The sequence below is a fragment of the Temnothorax longispinosus genome, chromosome 9 (genome assembly GCF_030848805.1).
Source record: "Temnothorax longispinosus isolate EJ_2023e chromosome 9, Tlon_JGU_v1, whole genome shotgun sequence".
Taxonomy (NCBI): domain Eukaryota; kingdom Metazoa; phylum Arthropoda; class Insecta; order Hymenoptera; family Formicidae; genus Temnothorax; species Temnothorax longispinosus.
The window spans coordinates 8,114,499-8,132,449 of record NC_092366.1 but is presented as its reverse complement, the minus strand read 5'-3'; the positions used below and the strand labels follow the sequence as shown (position 1 = coordinate 8,132,449).

The following is a 17,951-nucleotide window of genomic DNA, read 5'->3' as shown; positions in this document are numbered from 1 at the left end:
TTTTAGCACACACATTCGGAAAACATTATAAATTATTTTTCTTAAATTTTACGAGAAATCTCGGAATGTTTGTATATTATCCGATATAATATTTTATGGAAACATATATAATATAAATCGCAAAAGATAATGTTCATCGTTAAAATAGATATTTAATATTGTTAAAATCTCATATACTCAGATTTTTAAATATAACCAAAAAGATTATTTGATTGCAATCAACGTATTGTTACAATATCTTAATTAATTTTTTCTCGCAATGATAAATTCCTTTATAAGGCAAATTTTTACGACTGGGACGTGATGAAAAATATGTCGAACAATGTTGCGAATCGCTGCCCAAGTCGAGTGCCTCGCAGGTTAATAAAGTTTTCCATTAGATGATTGATTGCATAATGCGCGGCAACAACGGAATGATTGTCAGCGCGGTGGTAGCGGGCGTTTATGAATTATGACAGCGTTGCGAGCAATTTCAACAAGTTTATATGCGGCCAAATCGAGGGCAGACGTCAATTTTGCCTTCGTGGAACGCGTTCCAATTGCAAGGCAAACATGTTGCGCCCGCAATTGCGGGCCTCTCGTCGCGAATGCAACGATTTTAACCCCCGTACACTTTTTCTCACGCCATAAACACAAACTGTCCGAGCGCATCTGGAATTACTAGAAAAGTGCTTCGCTCTAGATACTGTGTCCAAACTACATTATTTTATCGTATAACTCTATTGGAGTATCCACGCAAAAATCTTAATACGTTTAATCTGAGATATTTTAAAATAAACTTGCTATATATTAATCTGATTTATTACCTGCAATATAATATTGTAATAAATGGAAAATGGAACTGTGTGTGTCGTCATTCTTAATCCCGACAATCCTAGCAACAAAGATATATTTTTTAAATGTAATTATTAAAATATATAATCCAAACCTCTTGTCTCCCTATTATTTTATGTATGTGTAACTTTACTGGTATCCATAAATTTTAATATATTTGATCCACTAAGATATTGTAAAATAAACCTGCTAATGTGATTATTTTCTATATAATATTGTAATAAATGGAAAATGGAATTATTAAAAATTTAATTATTAAATGTAATTATTAAAAGATATAAGAAAATTTATACATTATTATGTAATATACTGTTATTAAAATTACCCTTGTACAAGAATTTTTTTCGCATGAATATATAATAAGTATTATTTCAGATTAAAGGCACAGAATTCATCTTGATATCATAAGTTCGCAAAATTCGAACCCACGATCAAACATACGTTATTGCGTCTAGATACGTTGTGTTCAGAGTGTTTTTATCGGCGACACACAAGTGGGCATTTCATTCGGCAACCTAATCGCGTCTACGTGCGAATGCTTTAACATTGCATCTTTAAACACGGGACAGCGGTTCTCTCGAGCCTTCGGCGCGACGGAATTGCGAAACGTGTAATTTATGAGCGTGCCGCGGCATACTGCGGCCGTTGTGTTGTAGGTGGCTGTTTGTATAATACACGTAGGTAAGCGGCCAGCAATGGTACAACCATGGTGGAGGAGTGGCCATCGTTTATTGTTGCCGTAACAATGCACCGACATATGTCGCGACGGTGCACTGTCCTTGCACCGCGCGCGCGACCCACGGAAAAAAGGAGAGGAGGAGGAAAAAAAAGAGGCGAGGAAAGGAAGGAGAAGAAGAAAACCGGGTCTTTCGTCGCTCTCTGTGCGTTGACCTTAATCATGAGAAGCTTTCCAGCCACCCAATGCGGCGGCGGCGGCGGCGGCGGCGGCGGCGGCGGCGGCGGCGGCGGCGGCGGCCTCGATTACGCGAAAATAACGTGCTTTCTTCGCCGAATCGCGTTGCGTAACAGGGATACGGCCAGCGCCAAGCGAGCCGAACGTCGCCAAGCGAACGCGGTGCAATGAATGCATTATTTCACAGCGCAATATATCTCTCTCGTTCGCGTGAAAGATGAACTCGCGGGCGATGAGGAAACGATAAAATCGGGTGTACTGTATAACCGCTGAGTGAAAGTAATGATAAATAATAAATTAATATACATTATACATGCATATAGAATAGTGATGAAAAATTAAATTTAATATTTATAAAATCCAACGCGACGAAAATTAAATGTATAATCAAAGATTCAATAATTCGTTCTCGATTAAAGTTTTCGGAGATTTCACATTACCGAGCGGATTGTAGGATGTCACGCGCGAGCAAGTGAATTTTTTTACGACTTTACGTATAGTGATAATCTCGCATTTTTTGGTTTTATTGTTAGTGTTTAGATAATTTAAGTTTCAATTTAGGAATAACAGCGGGTCAGCCGATTTAGACGGGATGCAGCGACGCTATCGCTACGCATGTTTCACTCGTTGTTGCATAACATGCCTCTCCTCTTCAAGGTTGGCTCCGCGGACCCAGTCCGGTGTTCCTGCAACCGTGTGTTACGCTTTGGGAATTACCGCGCTCATTAGCGTACGAGAACAAAGCCGAGGTCCGTGGATACGTTAATGTTTCCGGTCTCGCCACGCCGTTAAAAATCTCTATCCTCTTTCAGGAGACACGTGCTGATTCTAAACAATGTTTTTCGAGAAGAAGAGAAACAACGAGCAGGAAATATGCCGAGTTGTTCACGCGAATTTATAATTTTGCGGTACTTGTCTTGCGGTACTATCCTGTACTTGTTTTTCATCGACAAATTTTTAGAAGAACATTTCTCGTTATGGAATATCGGCTAGAAAAACAATTGGGCACGGTTGTTTAAAATAAAAAGAATATTTTAGATTTCCGGACTTCATTGCAAAAGCGACGAGATTTATGTAATATTTTCGGAAAGGTCTGAACCTTCTCGTTCAATGTATTTTTTCCTTTTTTTAATTACTTTTAACACTCCGCGACACAAAGTTACTTTTAAACAGATCAGGATTTGATAATTATCAGTAATTGATAATTATCAAGGTGGCACAAAGTGACTTTTTAGACGATCGTAACGAGCTCGAAGAAGACAATCCTATGTCATAGATCGACCCGCCGCCGCTAATGATAAGTGACGCGTGTAATAATCGCATAATCGCGTCGTATGTACCGACATGAGCAGGCTCCTCAAGGATCTTTAATCAACTAAACGGCATCTCGTATTAGTCCACTTTGTGTGCCACCTTTAACCGCTATCCATTAAGCACATAATCCGACCATGTAGGCAGGGAATGTGCGACCAGCGTATATGCTATTGTTTAATTCTAAGGAACGTGACGATGACCACCAATGTTGACGACGCCTGCTGTTTTAATATAAAACTTATTGTAATTTGTCAGTATTTAAAATGATGGTATGCACAGAAATATTAAAGAATTATGCAATAAATAGAAGCATTTGGAATTTTTACATCGTGTACCTAACTTCTTTACATTAAATTGCACATTGTATTGCTAAGATACTTTGATGTAAATTGACGGAGAGACTAATAACACAGAACGCTCCCAGTTGAGTCGGTAACAAAATCGCTGAACGACAATTAAATTGCGCTGGAATTTACGCGCGCGGTAAGAAATAAACGAACTAATGAGATTTAATGATAGTATCGATAAATCGCGTCTATGTAAATTGTAATGGAAACGGATGTCCACAGATCGATTCCGCGCGCGCGTGGATCCTCCTCTCCGGAGACTATCGGTAGTCTGTAATTGCTACGACGAGGTAATTATCGTCGAGGTAATAGCCGTATAAGAAAACATCGATAGATCGGCGAACGGGACCGTTACAGTGGCGATCTCCCGTGCATCGATTTTACGTAAGCGCGGATTTCCATGGCGCAGCTGCCGAGAGAGTTCGAAAAATCCTTGTGCGATTTACTTATGCGATGTGCGTGTTTTACGCAAAAAATGAAAATGGAATGCGCGGTGACAATAAAATAAATCACGTCGACATTCCGCTGTAAGTCGCGTCAGGAGTCACGGATAATTGGACAACTGATGAATAGCAATTTTTTAATCCTGGAATTCCGCGTTTGCAAAACTTTAATGAAATTTATACACGTATACCGCTTGCGTTAAATGAAAAACGTACTCTGAAAAAATTTTCCAACGGAATTAACAGAAAACCCATTTATGATACTCTCTAAAAATCGAAGAGTGAAATGCAAGTGTAACGAAAAATGATAATTGAGCCTAGTGTGCACTGCGAGTGATTCGCCACTTTAAAAGTGCCTTTTCATATGCAGAATGATGCAGCAGCAAATTAGTCACATGACAAAAATTTAATAATGATAAATGTATTTGTATATCTCACTCAATACCATTTTTTGTTATGACAGCTATGTGTCCAGACAGGAATATTTTTTTATCAGGAATAATTATGACTACTTATTTCCTCGTTTGTACTGCATATTTCCTCGTTTGTATATATTATTCTTTTATACTTTGTGTTTATTTTCTGTCTTAAAAAGCCACGAAACCATTGGCAAGGTGTCACAACTGCGTACCATCTAATGCGCCTCAATGTCGCGTTGTGTCTTTAAAACGACACCGTCGCATGTCACGAATTATGGATTCCGAGAGCCGGCCGCGATCTTGCAAGCTGGTCACGACGCAAATAAACCGTAGGTACGCGCTTTTCCGCAGGCCTCGAGCCTAAGGCTCGATTCCGAAATTTGACTTGCTAATAACACTTGCACGACGGCTGGTTGGTTACTCGGTACACCGGCACACTGGTACGCACGCGGACATGCCGGTGCTTTGCAAGTCTAATTCTGGCAACGTACGCGCGCGCTTTGCCCGCACGGTTATTAATTACAGCAACGCCGCCTTTCACGGACGAATTCGCGGGAATGGATTCCGGTATAGTTTTGGAAAAATTCTCTCGGGCTGATCGAGTCGAACAAAGGAATCCGCAAGATCGGTCTCTCCGCAAAAAAATAAATCTGTATTCTTCGAAAATTCAGAATGCGCGCACAGAATGGCGAAATATTGTCGTACAATAAATATCGCCGCGCTTAATAACCGCACGCGTGTTTCTCACCCTATACATGAATTATCCCGTATAAACACGCTGCAGGACTTGCGAAAATAATCACAAACAACATAGTCACACGCGTTAATTTGCGTCAGAGAAAATCGCGAGAAGGCGGCACCACTTAGCGCGGCGAACAAATAAACGGACATCGTATATCGAACGGGGAAAATAATCTGTGCGAGCCTGCCTGCCTGCATCGCGATACTGCGTTTCCGTCGCCGATCTTGCGATCTTGTAACTGCAGTCACGCGACAAAAAAATCTTAACGTTTTATCCAATCATTTCAGAATTTACAAAAATAATACTTTATATAAGATTATAAAAAAATAAAAATAATTCAATATATTCTTTAAAAAATTTTAAATTCTTAGATTCTAAAGTTCATAAAATTACCCTAAGAAGTTTGAATCAAGCCCCGTTGCAAATATTGGAGTAGCAAGGCGTTTATTATTGGTCGCGCATTCTCGCGCGCGCGTGCCTTCGTTTGCGTTCTATGAAATACCAGTTGTTGCATTTTCTCGCGCATATACACTTTCCAAACGCATGTAATTATGATGGGTTTATCGGGATCTGACAACTACTGTTACCGTATGTATTCCATTATCCTATCCCATTATTTATGTGAATTATTATGTCTAATAATTCACGGAATGTCCAACGCGACCTGGAAAGCACAGGAGTGATTTATAATGATCCAAGATAAATGCTGTGAGAATCCAAGATAAATCGCAGATTGATCGAATCAATTTTTGTGTCTAACGCACATAAATTATGTCTAATGTACATAAATTATAAATCTTTTACCCGTTCAATAGTTAATCAAGATAAAATTTTTAAATGGCACTTTTGTTCTTTCCATTTATTCTTACTTTGTAGTACGTATCCCATTCAATCATATTTTTTTAATGTTTTTAAATACTCCTATTATATTTTTACTAAATAGAGTATAATTTAATAGATTACAATTATCATCTATTGAGAGAGAGAGAGAGAGAGAGAGAGAGAGAGAGAGAGAGAGAGAGAGAGAAAGAGAGAGAGAGAGAGAAAATGTTTTAAAAAATATGTATAGAATTATAATAAACCAATATACCAATTTTATTTAAATGCAAAATTACGAAAGATTAAGGGGGTATGCCACTGTAGAGCACGAAAAAAATAGGCATATTTCGGGAATTTTTTTTGCGCAATAAAGAAATCAATCGAAATTCTGTAAAATGGGACTTATTCTAGAATTCTAATAATGAAGTACAAAAAATATTTTTTTCAACTTCGTTTATGACAAAATGGGCGGCTGCGCAGCATTTCTCCAGTTTCAGTGCACCATTTCGCGAAAAATCAATATATCGAAAAAATCCTACGTACGTCTCTTGCTGTTGCTCTATAGAATCGAAAAAACTTTGGTTTTTTGTTCCAGGTCAAAAATTGCGGGAGTTAGGTTTCCGGCCGTGGAAAAAAAGGCACCGACAGAGAAATGCTGCGCAGCCGCCCATTTTGTCATGAACAAAGATGAAAAAAATATTTTTTGTACTTCATTACTATAGAATTATAAATCCAATTTTACAGAATTTTGATTGATCTCTTTATTGCGCAAAAAAAATTCCCGAAATATGCCTATTTTTTTCGTGCTCTATACAGTGGCATACCCCCTTAATAATATAAGCATTATAAATAGTAGTAATCACAGATTGAACATGTGAAGGTCTCATAGTGCAACCTCGATTCCCTTCACGATGTTACAAACATGGTAATGACGACGTTTTTTTAAACGAGTCAGAACCACCGTTTTTCCGTTATTATTTGGATTCTGTTGGACGAGAGACGTTCCTGCGTAAATAGAAATACATAAACACTAACGTAAACTAACGTCCCTAACGTCGGGACGTTCCCCTCCCCTGATCGATACCATGATGTAAGAAGGTGTACCCAGTACCCCCCAGTACCCAGTACCCAGTAAACTCTAAACATACTAGAATGAGTGATTTATTGTTCTGACTGTTGCCAGTGAGAGGTGCTTTTGGGTGTATTCTTCTCTCTTTCCTAGTACTACCTGATTGGTCAATCACATAAAAATGACGACATTCTCAGTGCGATCAATCTCATGTCAGTGACACAATCCTATGTCACAGATCAAGTTTTCAAAATTGTCTTAAAAGAAACATACATTCAGAGAAACAAGTTTTCGTCTGATCGACGATTTTGTTGATAACATTTTTAGTTTTTAAACTATAATGAAAATTTGTGTGCCAAAAATTTAAAAAAATTAAATTTTTTTTCCGTCAATTTTTAAGAAAACGAAATAAAGCTCGGTTAGACGAAAGAGAATAGAATATAATTAATAAAAAAAAAATTTTTTTTGTTTCACGACAACCAAAATTGCGGAATCTTGTATACCGGTCACCCGTGCACGAACAAACACGTTTTATATTATACAATTTATCATATCTCATTCAAATCTTGTAATATTTTTAAATAAAGTTTGAAATTTTAGCTCAAAATATGTATTAATAAACTGTCAAATATGAAATAAAACGCATTTTTACTTTTTCCGCAATCGAAGGCAAAAAATGTTTACTTTTCATGCTGGTCATGATAGGATAGTTTTTAAGATTATGTGTTAACCACTTTTATTTCTTCTTTAACAAAGTCAATAAAAGTGAGTAACACTAAATTTATTTCAAATTAAATTAAACAGAATCGTGATTTTATTATAATCGTGATTGTATCATAATATTTTTATTTAAATTAATATATTGGCTAAAGAATATATTTGCTACGCAGAATGTTTAACTTTATTGCGCCAGAATGATCACCAATATTAAAGATTATTATTGTAATTATGTCATCCATTTGTCCCATTCTTCGTCCTATGTTCGTTAACGATTCGAAAAGCAGAGACGCGCTTGACACAGGATCGACTCTGACTGGCAGCAAATATAATCTCGAGTTTCCCTGCGACATTGTACAAACAGAATGATGAAACGCCAGACTGATGCCAAAAGCATCTTTGTTTTTTGATTATTTCGGGCCTGGCATGCCTCAAGAGATCGAAAGCAATCGTCTCGAACTCTTCCGAGAAACTCCGTTCTGTCTGTCATGTCATGAGAAGCGTTCTTGATCTTTATTTGACTGTCATTACGTATTGGTAATACGTTTCTTTATAGCTAATGTAATTATATTAAATCATTGAGACTTGTTATAACTATATCTGTTTCTCATTATAACTATTGTTAATATGTACAATTATATAGAATAACTTCTAAATTTTATCAAATATTTTATAATAATTTCATCTAACGTTTTAAAATCTTCATTCTTTCAATAATTTTTTCTTATTTCAAAAAAATTAGGCTATTATTTAAGTCTTTAATTAAGAATATGCTAAGATCAAATATAACTTGTAAATTAAAAGATGTATATTATGTTTTAAGAAATTTGCATTTTTATTTTCTAAATGTTAATTCTATAATTATTTTTCCAAAAGAAAATAAATATTCCTCCCTATCTTATTACCGCTCTTAACGACAATAACCCTAATAACGCTTCATTATTGTATATTACTGCTTACTAAATGATCAAACTCTATAATTGATTTTTATTTAATAACATATCTATTTTCGTTTGCGTTGTTCGCTTGAGAGAAATGCGTATCTGTTACAAGTATACAGTTCCGCTTGTTTCGCAATGCATTGACGTTTCAATGAGGCCACAGGCGTGCAATTTCAATTCCATGTGCTGGCACGCTATAGGTAAGAGAAGTACGATACATATACCGGAAACTCTGGCATGACGTCCAAACCGCTGCAGCCCACGTGCCTCTCAAGAAACTTTACGTTTACGTAATACTGTGTGTTTGAAAAACGTATGTAAAATCCGTTGCGTTAAGTAAATACATATACCTTATTATAAAAGAAGGCTTTCGTGTAAGCGTAAATTATATAATTGTGGTATCAAGTTTTCTTTATTTTTAATTATGATATTAGCCTTTGATTAGTCCTTTGTATTTTTAACATAACATATATCCTTAGAAATAACCTCGTTGAACATATCAAATAAGAATCCTTATGTGATAGGTAACAAACGTGCAATACTCAAAACAATTATTAATGATATATGGTGGATTAATGCGTAATTATCTTGATAATACTTGAGTAATATTTGTGAATTAAGGATAATACAATAGAAGTGATATCGGTGAATGATAACGCATAACATGTTGTTTCTTAAAGAAAATACGGATAAAAAGAGGAGTAAAGCATAATTATATATATATATATATATATATATATATATATATATATATATATATATATTAGAGCGTGTCATTTTGGGGCAACTTTTTTTTTCATTTCACGAATAGCATATATACTTCCAGGAAGGTAAAATAAGATACCTGTTAAATTTTTAGCCTTTAATATTAATATTAACAGATCGCTCATCGCGATTTTTTATTTTTTATTTAGTAAGATGGGATCTTGTATGGTAAGACCACCATGGGATCTATGTATGGTGGAAGGAAATAAGGTGAGGCAATCCTCGTGACGAGTTTCGTTCTGTTCTGCGCAGCCCAGGCATGGTGGGGGATCCGCACAGTTTCCGCCATCTTTTTTCGTTAAAGCCCCTTGCACAATGCCAGGCAACAGGCAATAGGAACAAAAAATAACCAAAAAATCGTTAATTACAACCTAAAAAATTTGAATGTTATAATTAGTTGGCAACAGGCAATAGGCACAGAATTTCCAACGTGACTGAAACTCTGTGTCTATTGATTGTGTCACTGTTTATTCTGCATTTATACATGATTTCTGATTTCTATTCCCTGTTCCTATTGCCTGTTGCCTGGCATTGTGCAAGAGGCTTAACACGTGGTTACGCAGTGTAGCATATGATGGATCTATGGTTGTAATTCAGAAATATATATATGTTACCTTGTGCGATGTAATTCGCCTCGTATGTATGCTCAAGTACGATCGTAACTGCGTACTGTGCAGATTCCCTCTCGTAAAGATAATCATGGACGAGTCCACCTCAGTATAGTAATGGCGTCCGTGTACAACTTCCTTCTGGCTATACATGAGAATATGTTATGGCTACAAGCGTGGTAATAACCTATATATGTATCCGATCTTTTACTTGGATCGATACGTGTTGTCGAGGTTCCGGATATCAGCGAGAACTGCTCCCTGTATTAGATCTCTTACTTGGATCAGGATTTCGTTACTCGTAATATTGCGTAATATTGCGTTACGATGTAAGCTTGGTCTTTTCAGTCTCTTTGCCAAAGTATGATACCGCTGGATACCGCTCGGGAATCTCTACTACTACTGACACGCCCCAGCACCGTCTTCTCGCTGTGGTCGCGCGCGTAGAAATACATTGCTGCGCCGTCGACTCGTGCGCATCGGTCCCATTTGCCATGCGGTCGGTGTGATCGTTCGTCGGTCGCGTGAAGGGCTCGGCCCTCGTAGAGTTTCTCTAGTAAGAGTTAGGACACCTCGGTCTGACTCCTGATTGGTTCTGCCATTAATAGGGAAGACGTTAGTGGAAGTGAGACAAAGCTATAAGTGGGAGTGAGACAAAGACCCATGAAAAGTACGAGTGGGAAGGCTGTCTCAGGCTGTCTCTCTCGATCGTTCGCATAATTCCTCATTAATGGCGGACGGTGTCCTAACTCTTACTAGAGGAACTCTAGGTTTACGGAATCAAGTCAACAAGCAAATTCTTTTTCTTTTTCAACACTGTGAATGAGAGAGAGAGAGAGAGAGAGAGAGAGATATGTAAGGAAATCAAGAGAGAGAACAGAAGAGACAGAGGAAGAGGGAAAAGATGTATTATATCTTCTTGAATAGTAAACGCAAACTAACAAGTATTCGTACGTGCAATCGCATTATATAAATTATTTATACGTATATAAATTCACTTAAATCTTTTTTTATGTGTTTTTTTTTATATAAATAATAATAATGTTATTATATAAAATTTATATTTTAAATATTAAAGTCTACAAAAAACAAGATGCAAAGCCAAATTGCGTCTCTTGAGAGTATTTATAATTAATTACACGTAGTGTAATTAATTAGACAGTCACAGGGCCGAGTCTAACCTGAGTGGGGGCGAGTGCAAATTAAAAAGCGGGGTTTTTTATATCATCCTTATTGAAATATATTTCATACATATCTATTTCTCTTTGAGAAAAAAATTATCTAATAAACAGAAACAAATAACTCAATTTTTTGTCTTTAGGATTTTTAAAGATATAATACAGTAAACTTAAAAATGTACTTCTCTTTTGCTTTTGCTGTGACAAATGCATCAATTATACTACTGAAATCAGTCTCATGAGATATATATTACTATACCTGACAGTTTTTCTTGTGATATACGAGAATAAAGATAATACTTAATTAATTTTAATTTTGAACATTATATAAGCAATAAAACTCCACTTTTGTTTGCACACAGACCCTCTAGGCGAGATTTCTAAGCCTACTAATTGTCCTTTTCACACGTACCGGATAAGACCGTCCGGCGTCGGATATCCGTTCGTAAAGTGTATAGAATAATATGGGAACATTCACACGCTTGTCCGATATAGCCGGGCGCCGGATAATGGTAGCCGGATAGAACCTCAATATTGCCGGATGCCGGATACCCGGCGTCGGACATGGCGATGTGCTTAGTGCGAGCACGATTTATCCGGCAGTCGTACGGTAACAGCGAGAGCATGCAGTTTATGGTGAAAATGGCGAAAATCGATAATTTTGATATCAAATTTTTGATAACCCTCGTGGAAGCCAGGCCTGTCCTATGGGATAAGACGTTCGAGGAGTATAAAGATAAAATCCTAACCAAAAATGCCTGGGCAGAAATCTGCAAAGAACTTCATACCGGATTTGAGGAAATGAGTGACAGAGAACAAAATGAATTTGGTGAATACCGTTTATTAACTTTTAAATTGAATTTTTTATAATTTACAGCAAACATTCATATTTTTAATAATATGATACATCTCTTACTATTTTGCTCACTGTTGAGATACCAATTAAGTCGATAATAGTGGTGCAGTTCTGTGAAAGTGCACCCACAAGCCAGATATCTGAAAAAAACACACATTATAAGTTAATTATTTATTATTATTAGCTAATTAAACACTGTTTATTAATTTTCCTTGTTACAGGTAAAAATGTAACGAAAAAATGGTGGAACATTCGCGACGGCTTTATTAAATCCCGTAAAAAGCAGAAAGAAGCATCAAAATCCGGTGCTGGAGCTTTCAACGTAAAAAAATATATATATGACGATCAGCTCCAATTCTTGATTAAAGTGACTGACGAACGACAAACTGATGATAGCCTATCAGATAAAACCCAGGAAGTAACAGCTGAGTGCTCATCTCAAGATAAAAAAAATGAAGATGTCGCATCTTTCAAAAACCCACAATTAAGTACGCGAAAGCGAAAACTGGACCCAGTGGAGATAAAGATGAAATTTTTGGAAGAAAATCGATACATGTCGTTCTTCAAGGGTGTAATTCCATCACTGAATAATTTTGACGATGAGGAAACCATTCAATTTCAAATGGGTGTTCTTCAATTAATATCGAACATCAAACGGCAGAAATTACTGAAACAATCAACCGGACCAGCCCAGCAAATTCAAACCAATCAGTTTGTCAATTTGCTATTGCAGTCACCCACGCAATTATCGTTACAAAGTCAGCCTTTACACATTAATACATTTATGGATACATCTGTGCAGCCAGCGGGGACAGCAAGTTACAGAGCTTTTGGACAACAACTGTCACCGTCTTTTCACAGCCAATCAGATAATCTTTCGCCCGGGCTTTCGACTTCGTCCAGTAATACAATAGATTCCATAGATTTTACTGACTCATAAAATATGTATTTATATTTACGTTTAATATGTATGTGCAATAAATAAATCAATAAAAAAATTAAACAATTTTTACTTACCTAATTGTAACAGCTAACATCTGTACAGGTTTAATGCAATCTCTCATCACAGTGTCCTGGCGCTGATGGAGAGTATCCTTCAGTTTGCCATGTAACTCGTCAAAGGAGGAATTGACAGACGAAAATAATTTAAAAACTTTTCTTCATCTTCTCGTAAATCCGCAAATAAGGTGTAAAATTGCTCTCAATTTTCCCTTTTCATATTGATTGGGTGTATCTAAGTCCAATGGATTCTTTTGCCTCTTTTTCTTCAGACAATTTCGCATTTCGGTATAAAAGCCACATTGCAACGCGTTGCGCTCACGCCCCATGGCTGGCGTAGCAAACGCAACTGAACTCGATGTCCAGACCGGTTGAAAGCAAAGAATCGATTAGATACCCAACCCATCTGACGCGGGGTATCCGATCGAATCTTTGCTTCCCGGCTATCGGACAAACGTGTGAATGCTTTCATATTAATCCATACACTTTGCGAACGGATATCCGGACGCCGGATATCCGGACGGTCTTATCCAGCACGTGTGAAAAGGCTCTAAGACTATACATGCGTCGTACGAGCTTGTCGGACGTTCCGATTGGCTGTCGTACTTGGCTGGGCTAGAGACACGTGTAATATTTGCGAATTCGGCCGTTTGGCTAGCGCGGGGCCGGTCAAATCGCCCCGCAACACCGTTTTGCACGACCCTAACGCCGACCCTGCAGAGAGAACAAAAAGAGAAAGAGTGATGCAGAATACCCAGTTCAAGCTGTCCAAATTCGCCTTCTTTCTTTCGTCGTGGGACGGCGTCTATTTCAGTATCGCTTCGACTTTTGAATTAAAACCCGCGTGACTCACGCCGTTCTGTTTGATACGAATTGCCGGTAACAACAATGACGATAATACACAACCAAATTCAATTTCTTTATAACTTTATGATAATCTCATAATAATAGAATATAGCATTATTACGATTATCGTATACTGGTTTTATCATCTTAAATTTTAGTTTTATGCTAGTTTTATTTAATTTTGCTTCCTCATAGAGGAAGCTTTGTTTTCGTGAATTTCGTATATGAACCTTCGATTGCGTATAAAGTTGGGTTTAGTCAACCAAATTTAAAAAAATTATATATGAAATAGGGGTAGAAGAAACCAACGAAGAGATTGGTTTTTGAGTTTTTTCTGCCAATATGTTCAGATTGTTGTAAAACGTCGAAATATCGCCTAAAAAAAAATGTCCGTGTGTATGTATGTATGTATGTGTGTATGCTTTTGTTGTCCGTATATGCTCTAACTTTCGTAAATTTTTAGATATTGGGATGTTTTTTTTTTATCGATAGAGTATCATTCAAGGAAGGTTGGTATTGAATTTGGCGATGATCGGTAAAGGGGTTCTTTTTTAAAAAAATTTTGAATTTTTTTAGAAATGTCCGTGGTTGCTCTAACTTCCGCAAATTTGGAGATATCGTTTTATTTCTAATTTTATTACATTTTTCAGTCTTTTTTACCCCTATTTCATATATAATTTTTTAAGATTTGGTTGATTAAATCCAGCTTTATACGATCAAAGGTCCATAATTTTGCTCGCATATAAAGCTAAGTCTAATCAACCGAATTTAACAGAATTATATATGAAATAGGGGTAGAAAAGACTGAAGTAAAAATTGTTTTTTGAGTTTTCGATGCCAATGTGTTAATTTAATTTAATTTTAATTCATAATTCTAAAATAATTTTTATAACCATAATTTTGTAGTATTTTGTCATTTGAAATAGGTAGCGAAACGGTAGCAACGATATCGCATCCGATAAAACGAAACGTCGATGATTAGCTCTAATTATAAATCAAAGTCAGCTATGTGACAGGATATCTAATACTAGATATATGTCAGATAGGAGAAAAAAACAGGATCTCCACTTCGAAACGCGATCGCAATGCGAATTTATTAAATCAAGCGAGTTGTAGATTGTACACATGAAAAATAAGAGAAACGCGGTAACATGAGACGCGAAGAACATCGCAATGTTGTCACGCACATCCCGCACGTGCACCTGCGTGTGCACTGACATCATTTGAATAGTCGTTATCAGGCAAGCGTTAAGAAATTTAAATCCTCAGATAATCCAGATTTATCAACCTTCCAATTAACTTTAAATGCGCATAAATAAATAAGTACATCCGAAGATTGATCATTAAGAAATCTTGCAATTCCATTAAAAAATTTAGAAATCTCATCATTTAAATAATTACCTATTCTGAATTACACGTTGGTTAATTTTTCAAAAAAAGCAAATACGAAGCGTTAAGAACATTTAAAATGTTCAAAAAAAAAAAAAAAAAAAATACATTCGTGCGCCGATGTAAATTTTCAAGTCAAATAATTTTATCCTAATTTCAGGCATTTTCTTTCTATTTTCAAAAGTAAACAGAGAGAGGAATGGCCATGTGGCCGTTGGAAAATACGAATCGCCGAGAATCGATTCGTAACCGGCCAACCGCGGTCGCTTTAAATCACGTCCGGTCTCGCCTACGCGAGAGCGACTAGCGAGAGTGAGCGTGCGAGCATGTAGTATGCACGCGAGTGAAACGAAACGGGCGAGCACAATTTCATTCATGCGCGACCCACTTAAATTTCATTCAACGATCGGCACGGGCCTTCTCGCCGTTACACGTATACATATATCTATCCTTTCTCTCGGTGCCTGCGTTTGTCCTCGGAATCGCGCGGGGTTGCGAGTTAACACGATATCTTTCCGACAGTGCACCAAAAAATTTCAACCGTATCTGAAAGTCCCCGTTTATGCAACTACTCCTATCTAATTCGATATTAAAATATTTTGAAGTGTTTAGGCCAAAAATCGCTTGAACTTTATTTCCATTAACGAGAGATTTATGTCTCAAAACTAATAAAGTTGAAATATATCTACTTATTCTATATTTATGTTGTACTTTAACAAATATCTTGATAGTCAATTTTTTCCATGACAGAACATTGTATGTAATGTGAGAGTGTGTGTTGTGTAGCAAAGTTTCGAATTGTCTTGAATGATACCGCAACATTAAATTGATGTGAAACTCAAATACGATAGACAAAAGCAAAAAGTCATATAAATCGATTAAGATAAAATTATTAATTGCTGGTCAATTTCTTAAAATTTGATAGATTAATAATACTGGAACAATTTAAGAATCGTCTTCTAATTCATTTATATCGTTAATTTAACATTGATCGTTCGCTACCGACGCAATATTCGCGCGACATTAAATCGTCGATATACAACTTCGTCTGTCTCGACTTTCGCCAGGGACGGTGACGATAAGCCACCATGGACGAAATTTGATATCGCGAGTCGTCTTACCAAACAACCAGTTGCTGATAGTGCAACAATATTCGAGAGTGCATGGTATACGGATAACCGACTGGAGGTTGTTCACAGACGTCGCGGAAATGATCCATGTGTATGATTTATTCATGCACATACAACATCTAAATTATAATATCGATAAAGCGAGTAACTGAATGATAAATAACTTTCTTGTTGCCTGTTTTTTCAACAATGCTTTCTACATTACCGTGTAAAAAGTAATAAATAAATATTAAAAATTTCTGTCATTAGAACTCATAAAGTAGGTATTAGATAAATAACATTTTTACCTGTTTCTCTTCTTATTAGTTTCTTTACTTTTATAAATATATTCTATATTATCGTAAAACTCAACTAAACTAACAATGCCATATTTTTAGTGATTTTTAAGATATCCTTCATATAAAGAAAACTATTCAAAAAATTAAGTAATCTTTCTTTATAATTCAATTATTTCGATAATTTAGAACTTAATTGAAAGTAAACTAATCAATTTAATAAATTACATGATAAAATAAGTAATTAAATATAAATACTAAAATATTATTTTAATGACACTTTTAAAATTAATAAATTACCCGAAGTAATAAATTTCTTATAATAAAGGAGTAGAACACACAGATGATAACAGATGATATAAATTATTCTAATACTGTATGCAAAAATAAACATTGTTATTTACTCGCTAATTAATGGTAATTGCAAATCCTTCGAGATTACACGGAAAAAGGAGAAGCATTGTTATAACTGCACTCGATTGCAAAATTCGGGATCGACGAGCGACGAGATTACACAAATCGATGAAGCGTATTTAATCTTAATCATCAATAATTATGGCGATAATTACGATACTGTGCGCGGATTGTTCATAGTTATCTATTATGCAGCTATTTTCACTGTCGCCGATACGGCAGTCAATGTGCACAGCCCTAACACTTCAAGAACCGGTATTCTCGAGTGCGATTTACATAAACATCTTCCAAACACATTCCAGGCATTTAAAATAATTATTCCCACATTTTTTTCGCCTGAAACGTTGCAATTTGTCGTTATTAGCGGCGGTATTACTTATTTCTCCCGCGCATTTTCCATGCTCAAATCCCGCACGAATCGATTGAACATATATAGAAACTCAAACTCTTGTCGACGTGATCGATCTTTATTCTCACGAGAAAATGCTGCCATACTAGCCGTTAAATTGTAATTCCATTGCGATATTGAAGACAATCACAGACTCATTTTGTGCGTAGCAGTCTGATTTATCCGTCATTAATAATCATAACAAACCGCGATCTCGTAATCGAGAAATGCCTGGCATAGGTACTTTAGCTAGATAGTATCGCGCTGTATTCAGTAGCACGTTTAAAATTTTATCTATAATCGTATACTTTTCAATCAATATCGACTTACATTTATTTCCAGAAAAAAATATTCATTTTCTTTATATAGAATTTTCTTATTCTAATAATAATTGTAAAAATTAATTTAATCTAAATCTGATAATATCTAGTATCTAAATATTTGTTGATTGATTTTATACAGATTTTCCCATCGCCACTTTATTTCCTTCGTCCCTAGCGATCATAAGCAGCTTCAGCAAATATTAATTATTAAAGCGAACGTCG

At 36.1% G+C, this 17,951-nt stretch overlaps 1 protein-coding gene and 1 long non-coding RNA gene across 3 annotated transcripts in view; both read right to left on the bottom strand.

The window, feature by feature from the left end:
- The window catches only part of Sarm (sterile alpha and armadillo motif), a 132,644-nt gene that overhangs the window by 92,359 nt on the left and 22,334 nt on the right, over positions 1–17,951 (bottom strand). The window lies entirely within an intron of this gene.
- Positions 9,406–10,876, bottom strand: LOC139818849 (uncharacterized). Its single transcript, XR_011733541.1, has 2 exons — positions 9,938–10,876; positions 9,406–9,630 (listed from the first exon to the last, which is right to left on the bottom strand). It is a non-coding gene; the product is annotated as an uncharacterized lncRNA (long non-coding RNA).